At 39.3% G+C, this 8,432-nt stretch overlaps 1 protein-coding gene across 3 annotated transcripts in view; it reads right to left on the bottom strand.

Annotated features, from left to right (window-relative positions):
• LOC106463857 (zwei Ig domain protein zig-4-like) overlaps window positions 1-8,432 on the bottom strand; it is an 82,888-nt gene that overhangs the window by 38,735 nt on the left and 35,721 nt on the right. The gene's annotated exons all lie outside the window — the stretch shown is intronic.

The following is an 8,432-nucleotide window of genomic DNA, read 5'->3' as shown; positions in this document are numbered from 1 at the left end:
CAGGCCATTCTCACTACTTCTTCTATTAATATTGTCAGGCCATTCTCACTACTTCTTCTATTAACACTTGTCAGGCCATGCTCACTACTTCTTCTATTAACACTTGTCAGGCCATTCTCACTACTTCAATAACACTTGTCAGGCCATTCTCACTACTTCAATAACACTTGTCAGGCCATTCTCGCTACTTCTTCTATTAACACTTCTCAGACCATTCTCGCTACTCCTTCTATTAACACTTGTCAGGCCATTCTTGCTACTCCTTCTATGAACACTTGTCAGGCCATTCTTGCTACTCCTTCTATGAACACTTGTCAGGCCATTCTCGCTGCTCCTTCTCTTAACACTTGTCAGGCCATTCTCACTACTTCTTCTATTAACACTTGTCAGGCCATTCTCACTACTTCTTCTATTAACACTTGTCAGGCCATTCTTGCTACTTCTTCTATTAACACTTGTCAGGCCATTCTCGCTACTTCTTCTATTAACACTTGTCAGGCCATTCTCGCTACTTCTTCTATTAACACTTGTCAGGCCATGCTCACTACTTCTTCTAGTAACACTTGTCAGGCCATTCTCGCTACTTCTTCAATTAACATTTGTCAGTCCATTCTCACTACTTCTAGTAACACTTGCCATGCCATTCTCCCCACTTCCGCTATTAACACTTGTCAGACTATTCTCGCTACTTCTTCTATTAACATTTGTCAGTCCATTCTCACTACTTCTAGTAACACTTGTCAGGCCATTCTCACTACTTCTAGTAACACTTGTCAGGCCATTCTCGCTACTTCTATTAACACTTGTCAGGCCATTCTCACTACTTCTTCTATTAACATTTATCAGTCCATTCTCACTACTTCTAGTAACACTTGTCAGGCCATTCTCACCACTTCTTCAAATAACACTTGTCACGCCATTCTCGTTACTTCTTCTATTAACACTTGTCAAGACATTCTCGCTACTTCTTCTATTAACACTTGTCAAGACATTCTCGCTACTTCTTCTATTAACACTTGTAAGGCCATTCTCACTGCTTCTTCTATTAACATTTGTCAGTCCATTCTCACTACTTCTAGTAACACTTGTCATGCCATTCTCACCACTTCCGCTATTAACACTTGTCAGGCTATTCTCGCTACTTCTTCTATTAACACTTGTCAGTCCATTCTCACTACTTCTAGTAACACTTGTCAGGCCATTCTCGCTACTTCTTCAATTAACACTTGTCAGGCCATTCTCACTACTTCTTCTATTAACATTTATCAGTCCATTCTCACTACTTGTAGTAACACTTGTCAGGCCATTCTCACCACTTCTTCTATTAACACTTGTCACGCCATTCTCGCTACTTCTTCTATTAACACTTGTCAAGACATTCTCGCAACTTCTTCTATTAACACTTGTAAGGCCATTCTCACTACTTCTTCTATTAACACTTGTCAGGCCATTCTCACTACTTCTTCTATTAACACTTGTCAGGCCATTCTCACTACTTCAATAACACTTGTCAGGCCATTCTCCTACTTCTTCTATTAACACTTGTCAGGCCATGCTCACTACTTCTTCTATTAACACTTGTCAGGCCATGCTCACTACTTCTTCTATTAACACTTCTCAGGCCATGCTCACTACTTCTTCTATTAACACTTGTCAGGCCAGTATTCACTGTTAACTGCATACCTCACCTCAACACCCTGATCAACTCTTGTACTCTCTAACACAGGTTGCCCTCGAATTATAGCATTTGTGTTTTGATTCACTTGGCTTGGAAAGCAAGGGTTGTGACACCTTTTTAGTCAGCAATTTTTCATATACAAAATCATTCTAGCATACTTGTATACTGGAGGAACCCGTTCAGCTGTTGTGAACAACACGCTGCTTTCCATGGGCTGGTGTTCTTCACTCAGAAGATCACATGGGTTCTTAGAAAGCGAGGGAGCACAACTTCCTGCCATTTCATTCAATGGGTTTTCTTACTAAACAATTGTCCTAGCTGGCTAGCAAGTGGTTTTAATCCCAGCCATACAAATGAGAGAGTTGTCATCAGACAACAACTCAGACAACCACTGAAGCTTTCCATAATATCTTCGGATGTTTCCTTATCTGACTAACCAAAGCTGGCCTGTTAAGCAATTTGGTAGTACTCCTTTTCATACTTCTCAGGTTTGATCTCCAGCTCCGGGCTGGCCAGGGTACTAGAGGTTCTTCCATGATACATGATCATAGCTTACCCATATGTTGGATGTGCTTGCATGCATCCCAAGAACACCAGATCTCATAAGCCAGTGAGCCAACTTTCTAAGTACTAGAGGGTGACCAGTTCAATCAGATCCAAGTGATGTACGTGCTGCAGGCTCATACCACTGCCACAGCCATTCTGTGGGCTGGAAGGTCCTCCTCCTGACTGTCCTGCCATAGCATCATTTCTAGAAGATAGCTGCCTTACCTAGTTTGCAATGTATGACTTTGTATGCTGTTCTCAGCCAAGCCACATACTCCCGAGGGAGGATTGCTTTTTGCTCAAACATAGGCATTTTAGGTGATCAACCCTTCAATTCTACTGCGGTTCACATATTTGACAAGCATCCACTTGGTCATTTGTCTCACCTGTTCTACCAACCTATTTAATTAAGGATGGTATGATGAAGTGAATATCTTCACCACACTGAGCACCTAGCATGATTAAGAGGACTTCAGAATTTCTTCAGGTGCACCAAAATATCAGCAATAGTCTGTACCAAAATGTTGACCAATGAATATGTTTCAACTCACTTTGTGAAATTATCGATGTTTGCCCTTCTGAGGTTAGGTTTGACTTTGCACTGCACATAACCAATTAGTAAAATTGTTGTTGAACATTGGCGAGAACGCAGATAGCGTCCAGGTGATCTCCATTCCTTGTGTCATGCATGAGTTGTAGAAACTGACCACACAGGGAATATGGACCACGAGCTTTAGGTGGACTTCCACATCTGAGTGGACAATAATTAGCTGTACAACGCACACCATTAAAATTTCTCATATAAGTGCTGCACACTGTATGCACCTACACCCAGTTCCTTAACTTACACTGGGCACTTGCATCATTTCTGCATGGCAAGGAGTGTTCATGCTTTCTCAGGGTCACTCAACTGCTCTTTCTGGAGCTTTTAAGTAGGGAATCAGTTGTGAAATCACTGATTGGGTGGCTCTACATCATACTGGTGGCAGTAGTCATGGTTTCACGTCCGTGTCCAGATCAGGACATTCAAAGAATGGACATGGTCTTACCACGAACTCTTGCAACATTGTGATCCAACATACAATCACCCTTTCTGTATTTTGAAAGTTCATGAGCATTTCAGCGATACCTTATCCCCCCGAGAGTAAACTTCTTGCCATATAAGTAGTGTTTACAAATACTAAAACGGCAATCAGTTACTTCTTTGTAGTGCAGTATCAATGTTCAGGAGTGGTGTACACATGGTTCGTGTATGTATTTACTCACTCCACCTCATCTTGTATGCGTAACAGCATGGCGCCAACGCCTCTACCACTGTCATCTGTATGAATCACGAATTCACAATGTTGTTTTAGATACACCAATATTAGTGCCTCCATTATGGCTCAATTAATGGTGAATGCATGATCATATTCTTTGGACCACCTAAATTGGACTTTGGCTTTAGTGAGAACTGACATAGATGATGCTATCTTGGAAAAGTTGGCTACAAAATGTTGATGACATGAACTCAAAGAAGCTATACATCACTCATCTTGTCATGGGTCAGAGCCAGTCTATAACTGATGTAATCTTCAGAGGGTTCACTGACATGCCCTATCAACACGTGATATAATCTATAATCTCTAGTAGTGTACCTAACAGCACATTCTTCCTGAGCTCTTTACTTTCCTGCTGTTCATATCCACTACAAAACTAGAGGCAGATTTGTTTACAGTAGGTTCAACTGTTTGGCCAAACACCAAGACATCATCCAGATCATTCAGATCTTTAACTGCTAGCTCCATCAACCTTTCACAGGCAGAATTGCACAGTCTGAAGGGCATGTCTCAGAAATAAAAAAAACATCTCAAGTGAAAAAAGTAGTTTTGGGTCTGCTTTTTATCTAGTTCAACTTCCCAGCATCTGGAAGCCAAGTCTAAAGTACTGAACCATTTCCGTCATTCAGACAATCATATGCCCATGACAATGTGCATCTCTTTATTAACCAACAGAGGTGAACCCAAAACCTGCCAACTATTCTTCCTAAAAATTGCCACTGGAGATGACTACGCACCCTCAGAGGGCCAGATGATCCACCATTTAACATCTAAGTTATTTCATTACTGGCTAGTTTCCTAGTTTCTTTCTCCAGAGAAACTGGTTGAGTGGCTATTTAACAGGAATTGTATTACATATAACTACATAGTGGTGAGTGAATGCTGTTGTACTTAATCAGCATTATTATCCAGCAGTTAACAAAGATTATGGTTCTTAGATGAGTTGAGATTCCTGGTGCAATCCTCAGCTAGCAATCTCAAGTGAACTAGGAGCCAAACATGAGTTTTCAGACATGTAGTAACAGAAGTGATCATAGCATCACTTCTAGTATCAGCCACCTCCACTCTGCTTGCTATGCTGATGACCATTACAGTGGGAAGTTTGAGTTTCGATAAAATGTAGTATCAAAGCAACATAGAGGCATTACCCCACCTGACCATGTGTATTAAAACCTGGACCAGAGCTGCCTGCTTGCCCATAAGAAAATGATGAGTTTCAAATATTGGGTGGGATCATCATGTGATTGTGTGCCCAATAAACGATGAAATACCATTAGCATGTTCTAAATCACAGCCATTCTCTTTGCTTGATACCCAAGAGCAGTTCATTTCCCCTCACAAGGTTTGGATTATTACCATACAGACTTCCCACTGAAAATCAGTTCACCTGTTGCATGGCCAAAATTGGCTAAGAGCTTCTGCAGTACATTCATTCCTAATATAACAAACCAGATTATAGGTATGCAACCACAATATTCTTCCTATGGCTCACGGAGTCCCAGACACGGTCAAAGATATGTCTGTCCTTCCACATCCAGTCTGCCACCATTCAACAGGAAAAAATGTGGGTCCATCATTGACCATAATTACAGCTTCACTCTGAGTGTCAGATACACAGAGGTGTCTGTTAGGATTCTTGAAGCTCCTGTGTCCACCAGGAATTTCATGCCTTATCTTACATATGTATAAACACATACCAAACTCTACCCAGCCCAGACAGAGCTGGGCTGACCAACATCTCTTTTGGCATACATTTTACCTTCTGAGTAGGCAGCCAGATACTACTCAATTAGTACCTAGAAGATTTATTCACAGCGGTAGCTTCTCACTGCTAGCCTTCCTTCATTTCTTATACACTTGGTATAAAGGAAGGCATCTTTTTATCTTGCAATCAGACAATATATGGGCAATCAGATAAATGTGCCCTTGCAGCTTGAATAGCCTTGCCTGGCAGCTGGGTACCAGCCTGTAGCATTTCAGCACCTTGCAGTTCCAATTGTGGTCCTTTTCGCAATGGAAAGTGAGCTCAGCAGTTGTAATCATTGGCTTCCTCTTTTCTGGTAATGATCAGCCAGAGGTGACCACCTGAAACCTAGCCTGACACTGCCTCCATTAGGATATTGAGGACATGCATGCTCAAGTGACACCTCATTACCTCATTCTGAAGCCCCTTGATTAAATTTTTAACTAGGAGGTCTGTGCAATGTACAGTCACTATTTAAACTTGGACAGCTGTTCCTCAAGTAAGTGCTTGATAACATAGAGGACCAGACTATCCAGACACAGTAACAGACGTTGCCTTGCCTATTCCTGTGCTCAGTGATTTTAGGCACTTATTTTCCAGAACCTATGAATGAAGTGATGCAAATGTTCCTTTGCTTCTTTCTTGAACATGAGGTAAGATATTTGCTTTGTGTTGACTATGGATAAATGGCAAACCAACTCACGGTGATGGAGCTTGTCCCCCACCAATGTGTTTCATCTCAATTATGAAAGAAGCAGTGATCAGGTGTGGGGCTGGAATCAGCCAATAAATTTTAAAAAGACCATCCCATTGAGCCTCAGAATCCCTGGCTCAAACACTACTTTTCCTTAAACCCTCCATTGCATGATCTTCACTAATATTACTTACCTTCAGTGAAAGAACTTCATAATACTCTATGGTTGCTCCAGATAACTCTCATTCTTCAGCCTTCCGAGCACTAGTTGAAGGGAGATGGTCTATAGAGACCTTCATATCAACAAAAGTCCCAGATCCAAGAGAAGGCTTCCCCCTGACCAACCTATCCAATGATTTAGTCACCTCAACTCATAACTTCCTCTGATTTCTGTGATTTGTTTGGTGTACTCCCCGAGTTCTTAATCACTTGTGCATTATTCACCCTTTCTATCAGTACTTTACACTGAGATCCATAAGATCATAGACAAAACTCCTCCTTTCTTCTCTACTCTGTGGTATCTCAAAGATGATCAGCAAAGGAGAAAAGTTAGGTACACAAATAACTGAAGGTTTTCAGATCTTGGGTTTGGGCATGAATATTTCTTAACAAGTTGTGACAGTTAAGTCACAAAGAAAGGAACAAGACAGATTTATACAAAAACAAAAAAACAAATACTTAACGATTCACAGTTTACAATAAATATACAATGCTCTACTCCATTAACAAAATACAATGCAATGAGCAAGTGATTATTGGGCTTTGAAGTTTTAAAAAGAAAGTATAAAACTAGCAAGCGCTAAAAGATTAGAGTTATATCAGAGGTCATTCTAGAAGAGCTTACGAAACAAGGAATACTGTTCGAAGATAGCCGAGGAGCAAAGATGAGAGAAAAACAAAATGGTGGGCAATCCTGAGTGTTAGAGTTAAAAGACTTTGACATTTGCCTTTCATTCTTTGAACCTTGTACTGTGTGATGTTGTAAAATCTTGAAACTGGCCCAAAACGTTTTTCGGTTTTATTTAGATAATGTATATTATTTTTATGGTACCAACTAAAATGGGTTATTTTGAATTCTTTTATCAATAAAACATTTTCCTGACACTAGATTATAGTTTAAAATTGAACGGTAAAAGAGGAAGCTACAGAAAGAAAGGCAGATTTTCAGCATTAACGAATCTGAAGGAAACTACAACAGATAGTATAGCCTATACTGAAGATGGATGAATATCACGCGAGAGTAGCACTGTACAGACTTGTAATTTATTTAGTAGTTTGTTACGATGTGCTGATAACAAATAAACATACTAAGAACACAGAAGTATAATTCATATAGTGTGATTTAGTCAATGGCATATATCAAACACTTTTTTAATATTAAGGAAATGGTTCAGTTGCTATGACTAACCCTGGTAGAAGAATTACAAGTTGTTCCAGAAGTACCTTGATAGCTACGAATCTGAGAATGAGACAACAACTGTTAAAGAATCTGGAAGATAGATCTGAGTTGCTCCGTGATTACATGACAATTTTTGTATTCCTGTGTAACGTTAGATAACTCAAAATATAGAACATAAAGCACCGACTAATGGAGCTGAGCCAGATGTTGATGAGAATGATTTAACAGTTGAGCTACAGTTTATCTCAGACTCATGTGAAGAATTAACTTCCGATGAAAGCAAACTATTTACTTAAATCAAATCTAAAGCTCGATTTGGCAGTAAATATAGCTAATTAAATATACACTTCTTACGTTTCTACTTAGAATGCCTTGTTTCACCAGTCGGGTACCCTCGCTCTTAACGATATCTTCAGCCATAATCCCAATAATATCTCACGAGATTCATCCAGCTTAGGAGATTTAGGTTATTTCAAAATACACATGTTAAGCTAACAGCTAAAACAATTTTTATAATATAATCATATAGTAAACCAAAATAATAAGTAATGAGATTATATATATGTGTGTGTGTGTGTGTGTGTGTGTGTGTGTGTGTGTGTGTGTGTGTTAAAATAGTATACCTAACACTGTTAATGAAAGTAACAATGTATATATAGATGATATGATACATCTTCCTTAGAGAACACAGATCTTTGTGTTCTATTTTGAAAAATTGTTTAGCAGTGTTGTATATCTCAATGTTTGCATTGCTTTTAGTGTGCAACTTATGACTCCATCTGTTGAGAGAGGTTTTCAAAAGTGAAATTTGTTTCAATCTAAATATTTGCCCATGTCTGTGACAAAAATTTTCACAAAGTTGTAGAAAAAAATTCTAAACAGATGAATTAAAGTAAATTGTCACTGAACAAAAAACCACAGTAAACGAAACATACTCTCAGAAGTCTTGATATTGGAGAATATGTCATTTTCAGAAGACAACATAAGACTGACGAGGACACAAACGTATGTGGAAATATGTGAATCTAAAGATATTTATTTTTAAGTAAGAA

The sequence above is a fragment of the Limulus polyphemus genome, unplaced genomic scaffold (assembly GCF_000517525.1).
Source record: "Limulus polyphemus unplaced genomic scaffold, Limulus_polyphemus-2.1.2 Scaffold1504, whole genome shotgun sequence".
In the NCBI taxonomy this organism is placed as follows: Eukaryota; Metazoa; Arthropoda; class Merostomata; order Xiphosura; family Limulidae; genus Limulus; species Limulus polyphemus.
This window is presented reverse-complemented; position numbering and strand designations above follow the sequence as displayed.